Source organism: Somniosus microcephalus, chromosome 21 (genome assembly GCF_052327205.1).
Source record: "Somniosus microcephalus isolate GS21.2 chromosome 21, FLI_Smic_1.0, whole genome shotgun sequence".
Classification (NCBI taxonomy): domain Eukaryota; kingdom Metazoa; phylum Chordata; class Chondrichthyes; order Squaliformes; family Somniosidae; genus Somniosus; species Somniosus microcephalus.
The window spans coordinates 60,936,204-60,951,503 of record NC_141007.1 but is presented as its reverse complement, the minus strand read 5'-3'; positions in this window follow the sequence as shown (position 1 = coordinate 60,951,503).

Below are 15,300 nucleotides of genomic sequence, written 5' to 3'. Positions count from 1 at the left end.
AAAGAATTGTTAAACTTTGCAACCTCATTATTTTCAAGGCCAGAATTTGCTGTCAAAATAATGGTGAGTCTAATGGCGCTCACCGTTATTTATGGGTAAATGCCACAGCAACTTCAGGCCCAATGAGCAGATATGCGGTTAAATGCGAATATCCAAAAGTTGCTGTCCGAGTTTCACCGCTCCGCCATTAGCTTTGCGAAAACGGCATCGCGCTTCTGCCTCAGCATTGACACGCATTGAATGGTGTGACGTTGTTGGATTTGTGCGGTAGATACGAACGAAACCTGCCGCAGATATTTAGGGCTAGTAATTAGTAGCCTTTTGACGATGTGATAAGTGTTAATTACTGCCAATCAACCTCTCTGGCACAGAAAATTGACTATTACAAGTGTGGAGTCTCATTCCATCAGGTTTTGAATTTTTTAGGGTGATTTTAAAAATGTCAAATTTTAAATGTAATTTTTTTTCTTCGTTTTCCTTTCTGTCTCTTTTTTTTCTCTCTCTTAATCCAAATCTTTCTTTTTCTCTCTATTTCTTTTTCTGTACCTGATTTGACATTGAATTCACCCGCTCTAACTCACCCTCCTTCTCAGACCTTCCACTATTTATTTCCCAAACCTTGAATCTCATTGGTTAAGGGTTGGTTGCCCTGTTCACTCAGCTCCCTGGCGCCCTGTCTCCTCGCTGTGCCGTTATCAGCTCGCACTTTCAGCAACTTAGTGGGCAAAAATGTTTTGAGCCGAAGGGTGTCGAGGCAAGTCTAACTAATGACAGACGCCGTTAGATGCCCTGCTACAGCAAATTCTGGTCTTGTGTTGGTTTTAGTTTGCGTTCTGTAGGATCTTCCCATAACATGGAAATTTTGCCGGAAGCTAGGACTCAAGTCACACAAATATCTGTGGGACAGGGATAGGGATTAAAGAGGCTGCAAATGTTAGCCTAGGATGTGGGTGCTTTTTAATATTTAATACACCCTTCACAGCCTGCTGGGCAACCAGCAAATCCAGCTCCAGGGATACGATAGGAGCAGATCCCGGAAATGTGTTCTTACGTACAACGTCCATTATCGCAGATTAAGACAGTCAGAAGGGATTTGTCACACAGCCAAGGCCTGGGAGGGGTTTGAATATAGGAAACTTCCACTCACTCTGACATTGACTGCACTATATTCATAGGCCCCTTGAGGACCTGCCCGTAGGCACACATATGTTGAAAATTGGTCGCAGGCTCAAAAAAATGTAGTAGAAACAATTTTCAGCATAATTGCAAACTGCAAATAGGTTGGCGGAGTAGCAACCACTCTGAAAATCAGCCCCTTTGTTTTGTTGTTTTCTTATTCATTTATCAGCAAAAAGATCTACTAAACCAAGCCAAACCTCTGTTAGTCTTAGCCTTCGAGTCAAGGGGCAGCCACAAAGATCTTTCTGTCTAAAAACAACTGTTGCTCAGCCAAATCCATTAGCCTATGATTGAGGGTACAGGTACTTAGATTTTTTTTTCTGTGGAAAAAAGAAAACTCCAACTAACCGAGCAAACGTGAATCACTCCCAACGGAGTGTGGTAGTGGAGTCTGTGAATACACTGTTTGAGAAGACCGATTCTGAGACAAGTTCCCTGAACCAGGCCATCAACAGTCATTTGTAGTCATGCATAGAGCCATTTCAAGTAAGAAAAAAAAACTGAACTTGATCTGTTTTCATGAAATGTCAGCGCTACATACAGTGACGCAGGTCCAGCCAAACACTGTGGCCTCGAAATTTGGTCACACGGTGTCCGTTTTTCAGACGTTAAACGGTCTCCTAAGTCTCCAATATGGCGGGCAGGAAGTGTCCTCTCATTACGAGCCGGCTGTGTGCCGACGGCCATATTGGTAAAAGCCAAAATATCTGTGTGCAAAGCCCATGCCTGAAACAAGCATTAGACCTTTGAGAATAAAAGTAAGGGGCCCAACACCTGTTTGAGGCCCCCACTCCAAGACTGGTTTGCCCTGAGGAAAACCAGGCCTACACGTGGCCTGGTAGGTGGTCCTTAAGCTGCAGTCAACAAGGTAAGTGTTTAAAATATACTTCGCTGAATGTGAAGCTGGGAGGACCAGGAGTGTTCCTCCTGACCCCACATTTAAAGAACACGGGCCTCTACCGGCCACTCCCTCACCTCCCTCCATTTCCGCTCCCACCTGACCCAGTCATCTCCGCACCCACCCCGCCGCCCCCCCCACCCCCTTCCTCACTTAGCCGGGGGCTGCTGCGATTCCAACAGCAGCCCAATCTTCAATCAGGCATTGCAACCAGCTGCCTGCGACTCTTCGCAGCTCACATGTGTTAGATCCGTGTGTTAATGGAGACACGGAATGCAGGAGTTGATTTAACAAGTGTTTACTGAACAAAGTCTGGAGGTGAACTAACTACACAAGACGCTACACAGGCTTATATACCCGAGTGGTCACTACTGGTACTACAGTATACAGGGGCTTCTAAAACATAGTTCCTCTTAAAGGTACATACACTACAACATGGCTTGATGAAAATGAGACCCGAGGCCCAATATCGGGGGGAGCGCTGGCATCAGGGATCGATCCCTGCATCCCCCTCCCCCCACCCCCACACCCCACCCGCACGTACTGAAAAATGGGCCCGCCCAATTGTCAAAACTTGATTCAGATTCTAGCGGCAATCAATGCCAATGCTACCAATCTTAATGCTGCATCTTGATAAATTGGCTGAAGATAAATTGGGTAAGTTAAGGGTACATTTGTTTTCATATGCTTTATTTTTCAAGTCCCACTGTTGATTGTCATTTGGTTAGCAAATGTACAAGTCATAGTAGTCTTAATGAGTTATACTTTCCCTTTAAATTAAATACATTTTTACTGTAGCTGGCTGACTGAGTCCTGCACATGACACATTGCCGGGTTAGAAACCAAACATACAGTTGGCAGTGAGGTGGCACACTATGTTGTACATAGATAGCACAATGCTGGCAGGATCAATCCATCATCTATATCAGTTTAACTATTTTAATTAAGTAATAAAAGATGCTTGTGGGCCATGCGCCAGTATGGCTGCATGACTGAATGCGAACCCTGTCCTCAATTTTGGCACGCGACTACACTACAGAACCCAGATTGTTGCTTTTCAATCATAATGCGCTTTAACTATTTATGCTTTTTAATTCCTTAGTTTTAACTTGATTACCAAAATGCTCAGTTGATTATGCAGCCCCTTTGGGAGCTTCCGCTCCCCCCCCCTGCCACCCCAATGATTTTGTTGGTACTGAGCCATAGAGATCAGGAAGGTCGCAGGTTCCGTACTCAGCCTGTGCTAAGTTACCTGATCTCCGTTGGGAGCAGCAACTGGCTTCAACATCCTTGATTAAGGAGGGAGAAATGGAGCAGCCAGGTTCCCATTCCTGATCATCATTCCGTGATTCACACCAGTGCGTGCATGTGGATAACGGGTGAGACTGCGATGCCCCTGCAGTTAAATAGTCTACCAAGGCTCACCGTCTAGAATTATATGAAGAACGGCAATTTAAGTGACCTACCGGGGGAATCCTGCCTAGAACGAGGCAGTGCTTTGCAGGGAGATGAGTCAAAATATAATACAAGTAAATGGTTAATCGCTTTCTTTGCGTTATTCGATCATGGAATTGCTGTAGTTAATTATGACATTAGAAGAGGGGAGTAGGATTAACAATCATGAGGAACGTGCACTCCCTTAAGTCTCCCACTGCAATCACACCCTCCATTACCATCCACTAATCATAATGGTGGATCTTTCAAGGTCTTCCATCCTGAGCCAGAAGGCCAATCAGTTCGAACCTTTATAAAGCAGGTGACCTTCAACGTTGCCTGACCAGCAATCATCATAGCTGAGTAATTACTCACTGATGTTACTCTTAACATTGGGACAGTTACAGTACCAGAGAATGATATAAAATAGAGGCTATTCATTCAGTAAATCAGCAGTTAACTGACAGAGCTTGAAATCTGGATAATTTATAGCCTTACCCAGAGCCATGGAGCAGCGATGGGTGGATCACACTTGTACCATCCAGAGCTGCCATTACCCTTTAAAATGGCAGTATTAGATGTCTTATTTGTTTCAATTTTTCAAAGGCATTGTGCTGCTTAGAAATAGCTTAATTAAAAAATATATATTTTACATGTAGGCCTTTTATTTTGTCAATTTTTCCCCTCCACTCCCTTCCCTTCCCTGAAGATGTTGAGTCCTAGCTGGATACCATCACCCTCTGGTACCTTACCTAAGCGGTCATTCTTCATGTGTGAGCTATGACCGTTGGGGGAATTGCACCCAAGATCATTCCTGTCCTCACCTGACGTCCACCCACACACGCCTCCAGCGTGTGGAAAGATTTATGCGGCTCAGTAGCTCAAGCAGCAAAGAGTTCCACCACTCGATCAAATCCCTCCAGTAGCAAAGCCACTTGCAGCTTGAATTCACATCATTGTACAGTGATCAGAAGTGTCAACCCAGGCTGATGTTATAGTTTGTCATCGGCTAACCCAGCAAGGGTTGGATATCAAACCTGGGACCTTCATGTTGTGCTGTGTCAGCTGTGGCTCAGTGCTAGCACTCTTGCCTCTGGGTCAGAAGGTTGTGGGATCCTAGTCCCAATCCAGAGACTTGAACACATAATCTAGGTGACACTTCAGGGGAGCATTGCACTGTTGGAGGTGCCGTCTTTCGGATGAGATGTTAAACTGAGGCCACATCTACCCTTTCAGGTGAATGTAAAAGATCCCACGGCATGATTCGAAGAAGAGCAGGGGAGTTGTCCTGGCCAACTTTTATCACTCAACCAACGCCTAAAACAAATGATCTGATCACTTAGTTCATTGCTGTTTCTGGGAGCTTGCTGTCTGCAAATTGGCTGCCCCGTTTCCTATCTTACAACAGTGACTACATTTTCAAAGTACTTCCTTGGTTGTAAAGTGCTGTGGGACATCTTGAGGTTGTGAAAGGCATTATATAAATGACAGTTTTTCTTAAGTACGTGGTTGGCAATCTATTCCTCTTTCTGTGACCCTCCCTGGTACCCTGGTGCTTGAGCACAGATATTAATCTTACAGGTATTGCTACTCCTTCCTACACTTTGGATCACCATGAAAATTAAAATGGCCTCACCATGAGCAAGGCTCCGAATCCCGCCAACTACATTTCCTGTTACTTCAAAATAAAACTTTCATACACCTTCCTAAGCCTGTATCTTGCTCTCTATGCCTCAATTATCTATTGGATAAACTCACTACCTCTATCGTTCCTGTAATTGCTGCCTTCATGACATCTTTCTATATTTTCTAATAAAAGGGTCGTACTTAGAGTAGCTCAAATAACATGTCCCACACCTCTGGATTTAGGCAAAAGGGCAGATAATATAGTGAGCCTATTCCTATATATGTGTAACTATTGAAACGGGGCTCAGGGTACCTAGCAAGAGAGCTTCTTACACTGTCTCAGTTCTACACTGGTGGCCCTGATACGTCGTGCAATTTTGGAATTCAAGATCTTTGGATGCAATTGGTGCATTTTCTCAGATTAAAGTTTAGGCTTTCACCAAACTGTTGCTGGTGGAGTATCTGTGTTGGGATTTGTATCGTTAACTTTAGTTTTAGCAGGGCAGCACCATTACAAAGCTGTGAGTCTGGTTATTTGCCCTCCGATGGTGCTACTTTACTAAATTTTAAATTTAAGTGTTGAAAAACCCTGAAAACATTACAAAGGAGCTCCTACTGTAGTGAAAAGGTCACTGATCCCGATGTTAAAACAGACTGATAGTCAAGACAGAGACTTCAATGGACTTGGACCCAAAAGGACACATAAAAATAAATATGTTTCACTCATCTATCATCTGCACAATTCACAGAAATGAATATGAAGGAGAATTGTGCAGCAGGTTCATGACTGAGTGGAGGTTATCTGTAACTTGGCTCCATTAGATGAATCTCTTCATTGCATGATATTATTCCACTATCTTTGTGCAATTTCCTTTAGTTCAGAATTCCTGCAGACAGTTGGAGTCTGCAAAGCTTTTTTTCTGCAACATCTGTCAGGTTTATTCTGGCAAACCGTCCCCTGGCCGTTCCACTATTGTTATTTCTCTGTCAGCCATTAGCAGATCTTGAACTGTCCGAGGTACACATTGCCCTAATCAGGTGAAAATAGCTCCAAAAAAGGTGATGTGACTTTCCCCTGTTTGCGAGACATTTGTTTCCCTCTCTCAAATAGGATTTAATTTTGCTTCTTCAGGTTTTGCAGGCCAGGAGCCCGGTGTCTCAAAACCTCCGAGGCCTGCCGTTCGTACAGGAGCCCACAGGAAGTGCCCTATGCTTGTGTGGTGATGTAACTGTCAAATCAACACAGGAACATTTCTGTTGATATTAGACCGGCTAATCATTTAACTAATTGGACAGCCATTTGAGCCTCAATACAAAGACAGATCAGTTTTCACTTTAACTGCTTACACAGATGATGTTTGACTTGAATGTAATACTTTATATCAACAGACAGAAATGACTGTAAAAATAATACCACATGTGCTGGTGCCAGCCTTTAATATGTGTCTTCCTCAATTTTCTGCGGTGCATTAGACACTCCAACATAAGCCCTAATTGCTGGAATTGTTTCAGCACTTTGTGTATTCAGTTGATGAATTAGCCTCAGGAAGTCATTGCATTATTATTTATCATAAATTGCTCGCAGAGGTGGTTATAAAGATTTGGAAAATGTAAAAACTGCAGCAAAAAAAAAGTCATGTAAAGGTCCAAAAACAATGGAGGAGTTTAATTCCCTCTGTCTGCTATTTTTAGTGTTCCCATTACGCATTTGCATAGAGTCCTGTCTGCACTGTTTAATGAAGAAGTTATCCATTTAAAATAAGCAAGATGAGATCCATTAAAAGAGGGCAGACAGGAATTTATTTGATTGCATTAATGGGTGTGCTAAACTTATTGCACAACTAAAGCAATGTTCTTTTAATTTCCTTTAAAAGAGCATACAATAGTTAGAAAGATAAATAGTAGGGGTATATTTGCAAGGCTCTGCTCCCAACATGGACTCACCAGAGGTGAGCACAGGTCGAAAGATCAGGGCTGCAGTGTTGTAGCTGCACATCGACTACCACACTTGCTACTTGCCAGGAATGGGGTCTCACAAAATTACCCCCAGTATTTTACCTTGTTTCTAAAAACAGCTGGATAACCAAAAGTCCTATCAGAGCTGACAGTGAATCTTTCCTCTCTGAAAAGATGCCATTGCATTTTATCCAGTGTTAATTGTATTCTTGGGCATAGATTGTGGCCAGGGCAGGCCGTATTCACCTTCTAACAGTAAGTGGCAAATTTGAATAGAGTACGTAACTGTTTCTCCATCCATCTCCAATACTGTTTGCAGGCAAGAGATTCTGATAACGAGAACACAAACACAGACTATTGCACAATCACACTTCCCATTCTCTCCGGAACACCATAGAGACAACGCGGCTAATCTTGACTTCGGCCGATGGTTGTAAAACGGGCACTATCGATTCAGCCACCCGTTGTACATCTCTCCCCATGTTCATCTCCAGTAACTTCAATGGAAATGAAAGCGGTGGAGGTGTATAACTGGCAGCTGAATCGATAGTGCCCGTTTTACAACCATTGCCCAAAGTCAAAATTACCCCCAGCATCTTAATAATCTAATCTGGCAGCTATCAGCAGAGCAGAAGAATGACTCTTATCATCAATAGATGAGTCCGGTGCTGACAATAACCATTTATTACCCGCTGACAGCAACTTCCAGACATTGACCTGTAATCTTAAAGTGATTGGTTAAATTGTAGTTGCATGGTCTGAAATACATATCAATATGGCTAGAAACTCAGCACTTGGGGTGCCAGAAAACTCAGCAGTTATGAAACTAGCCAGTTGCCCACATGATTCACATGCCTGGGTGCTTCTTACTCTAGTTCTCTGCCAGTGGTGCATTGTAAGAACGTAAGAACATAAGAAATAGGAGCAGGAGTCGGCCAATCGGCCCCTTGAGCCTGCTCCGCCATTCAATAAGGTCATGGCTGATCCAATCTTGGCCTCAACTCCACTTTCCCGTTCTCTCCCCATACCCCTTGACTCCTCTGTAGTTCAAATGAGAGCTTTGTTGGCCGCCAAGTTTCATACAAATAGAAGTTTAATGAGGCCGCCCATGAATTTCCTGCTAATCTTAACCTTTTCAAATGGGTGTAAAGGACCAGCAAGGTTATCACCTGTCTGTAAGGGATCCCTAAAAGGTATATTGTTCATTTTTCCTCTTATTTATGATTGACCATTGCCTTGTACCAAGAGGTCCTTTCTGCTGATACCCTTGCAACAACCATGGACAGAAGATAGATATGAGAGCCATGCAGGATCCTGACAAACTGTATCACGGTATGGTACGGCAGCTGTAGCTGCCATGACCGGAAAGCCCTGCAGCGGGTAGTCAAAACTGCCCAACGTATTACCGGCACCCGGCTACCGACCATAGAACATATATATCAGAAACGCTGCCTACGGAGGGCACGGTCCATCATCAAAGACCCTACCCACCCCAGCCACAGTCTGTTCGCCCTCCTACCATCTGGAAGACGCTACAGATGCATTCGCACCCGTACGACCAGATTTAGGAACAGCTTCTTTCCCAGGGCTGTCATCCTACTGAACTCCACAAATAAACACTAAAGCCTGCACATCTGCCGATGCACTTTATTATGGTCATATTTATGCTAATATATATGTACAAATGTATGTTGAAATGTTTGTGTCCTAATCCAAATTGTACACTCTCGGGAGCCGCAAGCCTACATTTCGTTGTACTGCACTTGTGCACTAACAATGACAATAAAAGTTGATTTGATTTGATTTGATTTGATGTCACAGGCATCTTGAAGCAGTGTTTCACATGCCTCAACAGATCAAACAGGTGTCTTACCCTACAGTCCCACCAGAACCTATGGGATCATTGTTTTCTGCTGCACACTCCACAACTTTCCAGATCTTAGACTTCTGACCTGGAGAAGAAGCAGGAGGAGGGAGAGGAGGTCAACCTTCAATCAAGGTTAGAACTGGATACAGACACTTGCCTAGAAGTTGTCACTGCACAAGCATCAGTACCGCCAGCAAGACTAGTGCAACAAGTGCTCATCCAAAGGTAGTCAGCTAGGTGCCCGGGCTGTCCCCTGAAGCAACCTTGGAGTCAACATGACACGAAGAAAGTGGATCCAAGCACCTTCTGCAGCAATGTCCTCTGCACTTCCTCTACTAACAGCAATGCCTGCCCATTTGCTGTGCTGTTATCTTCTACATAATTAGAAGGAAATTCTCTGGACAAAGTTCAAATTCAGTGCAACCAATGCATTCTCCTACTCTGTATTGTGTGAGTAATGTTGCTGTCTTTTCCCCTAGTGCTTCTAAATGTCTGTCAGTAGAAGGATTAGGTGTACTGACTGACGACAATACTTATTGTTTAGTATGGCTGTGCCATTACTGGAGCAACCACCCTGAACAGACTCCTTATAAGAAGTCGTGTTATAACATTCTTTTCGTATGATTCCCAAGATTAGCCTTGGACTATTTATGGTCTAGCTGTGCTTCTACTTTTTCTAAACATAGTCGATTTTCTCCTCTTTTTCCTGCCAATGTTCTCCCCTCCTCTCCTTAAGGTGTTGACGCTTGTTGGGGTACAGTTCCCCAGCTGAGAGTCGCCTTCAGCTATCTTACCCAGGTGCCCATTCTCAGGGTGTTAGCCTAGACAGTGAGTATTGGCAGGATATTTGATTGCTGGAGACTGCACAGCCAAGCCTGATCCTGCCCTGATCCGATAGCCACATGCGTCCAGGAGTTACTGAAAAGCAGGGAGAACCCTTGCTGCTTATGCCCCTCCCTAGCCCAAGAGCACGGTCGCCAGTTTTAGCACCCCCACCACACAGATCTGGCATCAAACCAGGGTATTTCTAGTCTGTGTGAATCATCTGCTCATTGCCTTAACCAACATAGCCAGTAGGAGATAACAACAGAAAACGCTGGAGAAACTCAGCAGGCCAGGCAACATCCGTGGAGAGAGAAATAGAGTCAACGTTTCAGGTCGAAACCCTTCAACAGAACTGAGAGAAAAGGCAGGAAATGAACAAAAGGCAGTTTGGGGTCTGGGAAATGGGGGAGGGGATGAAAGAAGAGACATTAAGAGATATTCAAGGTGAGAGGAGATGGAAATAGGACAGGTAAAGAAACAGACAATGGCTCGAGATGAAGTGTGAAGTGCGCTGGCAGAGTGAGAGACAGCTGCCCTGTGGGAGAGAGAGAAAAAAAAGGAAAAGGCACAAACCAAAAATGTGGATAAAAACATAAAAATATAATCGGGGCCAAGGTTATGATCTGAAGTTGTTGAACTCGATATTGAGTCTGGAAGGCTGTAAAGTGCCTAATCGGAAGATGAAGTGCTGTTCCTCGAGCTTACGCTGAGCGTCTAGCCAGTGGGAGAGCTGCTTTCACTTTGGAAATGATTGTACTTTTACTTTAAACCTAAATACTGAAGTAATATACCATGGAACTTCAAAGAATAATTGAGATATGATTCCTCCCCAAACCACAAAGTACCAAATGGGGCAATTTCCTTCTGCCTACCGTCCAATTTTTCGAGGTGAATGGAGCGGTAGTGGGCCAAAATAGGAATTAAACTCTGCACTGATGTGGCCGATGCGGTTTTAGAGTGGCTCTCGATTTAGGCGGTCAGCACTTCCGCCAAGAACAAGGTGTGAATGAGGGCCCTACATCGGTTTTAGGACAAGGTGCCATTTTGGTTGCCACGTGCATTGTTACCGCCATTCCTCGACCTGCCCACAAGCAAAACAGGCCGGCAGTGAGATCCCGAGCGTTCGTGGTATTATCGATCCTTCAAGCAGATAGCTCAGGTCAAGGCCAAAATGACCAAGAAATTAAATTAATAAAATCTTCACCCAATCTTCGGTTGTAAATGTGTTAAAGATAAAACTCCCATTGTATAAAATTCTTAAGGGGCTTGACAGGGTAGATGCTGAGAGGTTGTTTCCCCCTGGCTGGGGAGTCTAGAACCAGGTGGCACAGTCTCAGGATAAGGGGTCAGTCAGTTAGGACTGAGATGAAGAGAAATTTCTTCACTCAGGGTTGTGAATCTTTGGAATTCTCTACCCCAGAGGGCTGTGGATGCTCAGTCGTTGAGTATATTCAAGGCTGAGATCGATAGATTTTTGGACTCTCGGTGAATCGAGGGATATGGGGATCGGGCGGGAAAGTGGAATTGAGGTCGATGATCAGCCATGATCTTATTGAATGGCGGAGCAGGCTCGAGGGGCCGAATGGCCGACTCCTGCTCCTATTTCTTAAGCCATGGGAGGCACAGGTCAGGAAACAGAGATAGGGAGAGGGGGGCGAGGCCATGCAGGGATTTAAACACGAGGATTGGAATTTTAAATTTTAGGCGTTGCGGGGGTCTGAGAGCCTGAGAGGGGGACTCGGTGTGGGATAGGATGCGGCAGGCAGAGCTTTGGATGAGCTGAAGTTTACGGAGGTTGGAGAATGGGAGGCCGGCCAGGAGAGCGTTGGAAGAGTCGAGGCTGGAGGTGACAAAGGCATGGATGAGGAGTTCAGCGGCAGGTGGGCTGAGGAGGGGCCCGAGGTGAACAATGTTACGCAGATGGAGGTAGGTGGTCTTCATGATGGAGAGGACATGGGGTCAGAAGCTCAGCCCGGGGTCGAAGAAGATGCTGAGATTGTAAACCCAGATGAGCCCAGTGCCTCCTGCTACGTGCGAGTTTTCCCAGCAGAAGGAATGTGAGTGGGTTAGTGTGTGCGTGCTCTGTTGAAGGGTTGTGAAGCTCTGTGAGGCAGCTTAGCACAGTGCGCACGCTGAGAGGAAGAAACAACAGGTGCAATTCCTGCATTTTAAGCCAGGCAGGCTCAGGCCTGTTCACCCTACTGACAAACTTGAGACAAAATAACGTCCCTCACACCATCTGGCACCGTCGCTCTTGGTGCCTTTCTTTTGGTTAGCCAGATGTCTGACACATTTAGAAACTCACTACCAGGCTTAAGTCTCCAAACTAAGCTATTGAGAATCCCACACTGGTAGTTTCTGACGTGGTGTGCACTCTCTCGCCCGTAGAGACACACCCCACTCACCTACGTCTAGAGGGCTCAGGTACAGGTTGGCAAGAGCCAAGACTCATAGACCCCAAGTGCACACAGAGGTACTGCTGGGCTTTCACCAGCTAAAACTATGCAGCTTAACCGGTACAAGCTTTCTGCTGCTGATCCATCCTAGCCCTTAGAGCAGTGGCTTGCTGGGTTATCTGGTTTAGTCCACCATCCAGTGAGCTCTCAGAGTTTTCATCACCTGACAGAAATATTCCAGAGTGTCCCTCAGGCCACCTAATACAAATCTAGGCTGACACTCCAGTGCAGTGCTGAGCGAGTGTCTTTCGGATGAGATGTTAAACCGAGGCCGCGTCTGCTCTCTCAGCTGGACATAAAAGATCCCATGGCACTATTTCGAAGCAGAGCAGGGGAGTTCAGGGGGGGAGATACAGGGCTGTCCTGCCCAATATTTATCCCTCATTCAAGATCACTAAAAACAGCTTATCTGGTCATTATCACATTGCTGTTTGTGGGAGCTTGCTGTACGCAAATTGGCTGCCGTGTTTCTTGCAATACAATAGTGACTACATTTCAAAATGTACTTTATTAGCTGTAAAGCACTTTGGGATGTCCTGAGGTCGTGAAAGGCACGATATAAAAGTAAGTCTTTCTTTCTTTCTTTTTAATACACCACCTTTTCACTGTACCCTTTCTTGGTTTAACATCTCATCTGAAAGATGGCATCTCTGGCAGTGCAGCACTCTCTCAGTACTGCACTGGAGTGTCAGCCTAGCTTTGTATTAGGTGGCCTGGGGGACATTCTGGAATATTTCTGTCAGGTGATGAAAACTCTGAGAGCTCACTGGATGGTGGACTAAACCAAATAACCCAGCAAGCCACTGCTCTAAAGGGTAGGATGGGTGTCAGCTGTGCCTGAGTCAGAAGGTTGTGGATTCAAGTCCCACTCTAGGGACTTGATGGCACGTAAAGCTAGGCTGACACTTCAATGCAGTGCTGAGCTAGTGCTGCACTGTCAGAGGTGCCGTCTTTCTGATGAGATATTAAACGAAGGCCCTGTCTGCTCTCTCAGGTGGATGTAAAAGATCCCATGCCATTATTTCGAAGAAGAACAGGGGAGTTGTCCCCGGTGTCCGGTCCAATATTCATCCCTCGATCAACATAACCAAAACAGATTATCTGGTCATTATCACATTGCTGTTTGTGGGAGCTTGCTGAGAGCAAATTGGCTGCCATGTTTCCTACATTACAACATTGACTCTACTTCGTTGGCTATGAAGCGCTTTGCTGTGGTTGTGAAAGGCGCTATATAAATGCAAATCTTTCTTTTTTTCTTGCAGTGTGTCTTTGTGGCTGGTTCTCCTTAGAGGGTGCACTTAATGAAATATGGGACAATGCCTGTTCTTCCCCCCCCCTTCCCCCTAACACAATTACATTTTATAGCTGCAGTTCACTGTGATTTTGTTAGCCAGACTCTGATTACAGAGAAAAACAGGTATTTTTCACTAACAGAGGAATTCGGGCCCAAGTTGCGTTGGTTCACAGTAGAAGAGTTCTTTGCTGCAGCCCTGCCTATCAAATATCACCTGTACGTGAGCTGATGACACTGGGATCATAGCCGGGGAAACTACGTCACCAAAGTCACCAGATACCACTCTGCTGCTCAAAAGGGCAAATGAAATATGGTTATTATTTATGCAAAGTTATGAATAGCCTACACCATATGGACTGCAGCGGTTCAAGAAGGCGGCTCACCACCACCTTCTCAAGGGCAATTAGGGATGGGCACTAAATGCAGGCCTAGCCAGCGACGCCCACATCCCATCAATGAATTTAAATTTTTTTTTAAAAATAGCGCCAATTATAGGCTGCAGTGGAGTATAACTTTGATACCATTCATGATCTTAACCACTGGTCCGCCTCACAAACCACATCATTACCATTCATTTGTAATGTCGCGTGCCCCTTCTTTAATATTAGCCAGAAATCCACAAAATCGAAAAGGATAACAGTTCATGTGGTTTTCAAAAGGGAGTTGGATCAGTACCTGAAGGAAACATTTTGTTTTGCAGGGCTACGGGGAAAGGGCGGGGTGGATGTGGAACTAGCTGAAGTGCTCTTGCCGATAGCCGGCACGAGCTCGACGGGCCGAATGGCCTCCTTCTGTGCTGTAGCCATTCGACGATTCGATAAAGCTGATAGAATTTGTTGGAATGAATCGCATCTTGTGGAGGGATAGCGGGGTCTTAATTTAACATCGCTGCGCCCGTTTTATGGGCCTAAAACAGGCGTGACAATAAGCAATTTAGCAGCGCAGAGGCCCCCGCCTGATCTACACGGGTGTTCGGGCCACTGCTAAACTGGTCGGGTCTTTTTTTTTAGGCAGTTGTATGAGCACGGGCCTCATTTCAATATTGAACACTTATCCCCTATTCCGATGGCGCGGGCAGGATTGTCCAGACCCAGCTATCAAAACGGACAAAAAAACTCCCTCTGTTATAAGCACATGAAAGAAAATAAGGAATGCTGCATCGGGGGCCTGATACTCATTTTGTGCCGCAAGTCCTTGAAATGTATTCCAGAAGCGGGGCTCCCAGCTAAGTAATAATTCATTTGGGTTCACGATCGTGTTTGTATTGTACTGCTGTGTCAGATCATACAAAAGGATTGTATATTGCCATGTACTTGGAAATTGGGCTATGCAGGAAACTGGGGGGAAAAAAGAGTCTGCTCAATGAGATTTAGTGCTCAATTCTACAAAAATCCCATAGCCTGGTTTTTCCTTTGGTTTTCCTGTTCCAGTTTGTTGCAGATTTTGGCACATTTGTAACTATCTGAAGGGGAACATTCCCTGCCTTAGTGACAAAGGAAAGAATCCCTGTTTTTATTTCCCCGTCAACGTCCTCCTAAATTGCGTGTTCCAAAATTGCGAGTTCCCACAACTTTAATCGCGGGTAGTCACGCGGCAGGGGGGGGTTTTGGTCAAAAGAGGAATCTCAGTCCCGAATGTTTGGTGGGTCTGGGCTCGGTATTACCGTGACGGAGCGGTGGTGGAGCAGATCGGTAATTGAATCCACCGAGGCAGTGGCAAAAACGTCTTGGCAAACTCCCCCTTGGCACGTTTTGTACTGTAAGAA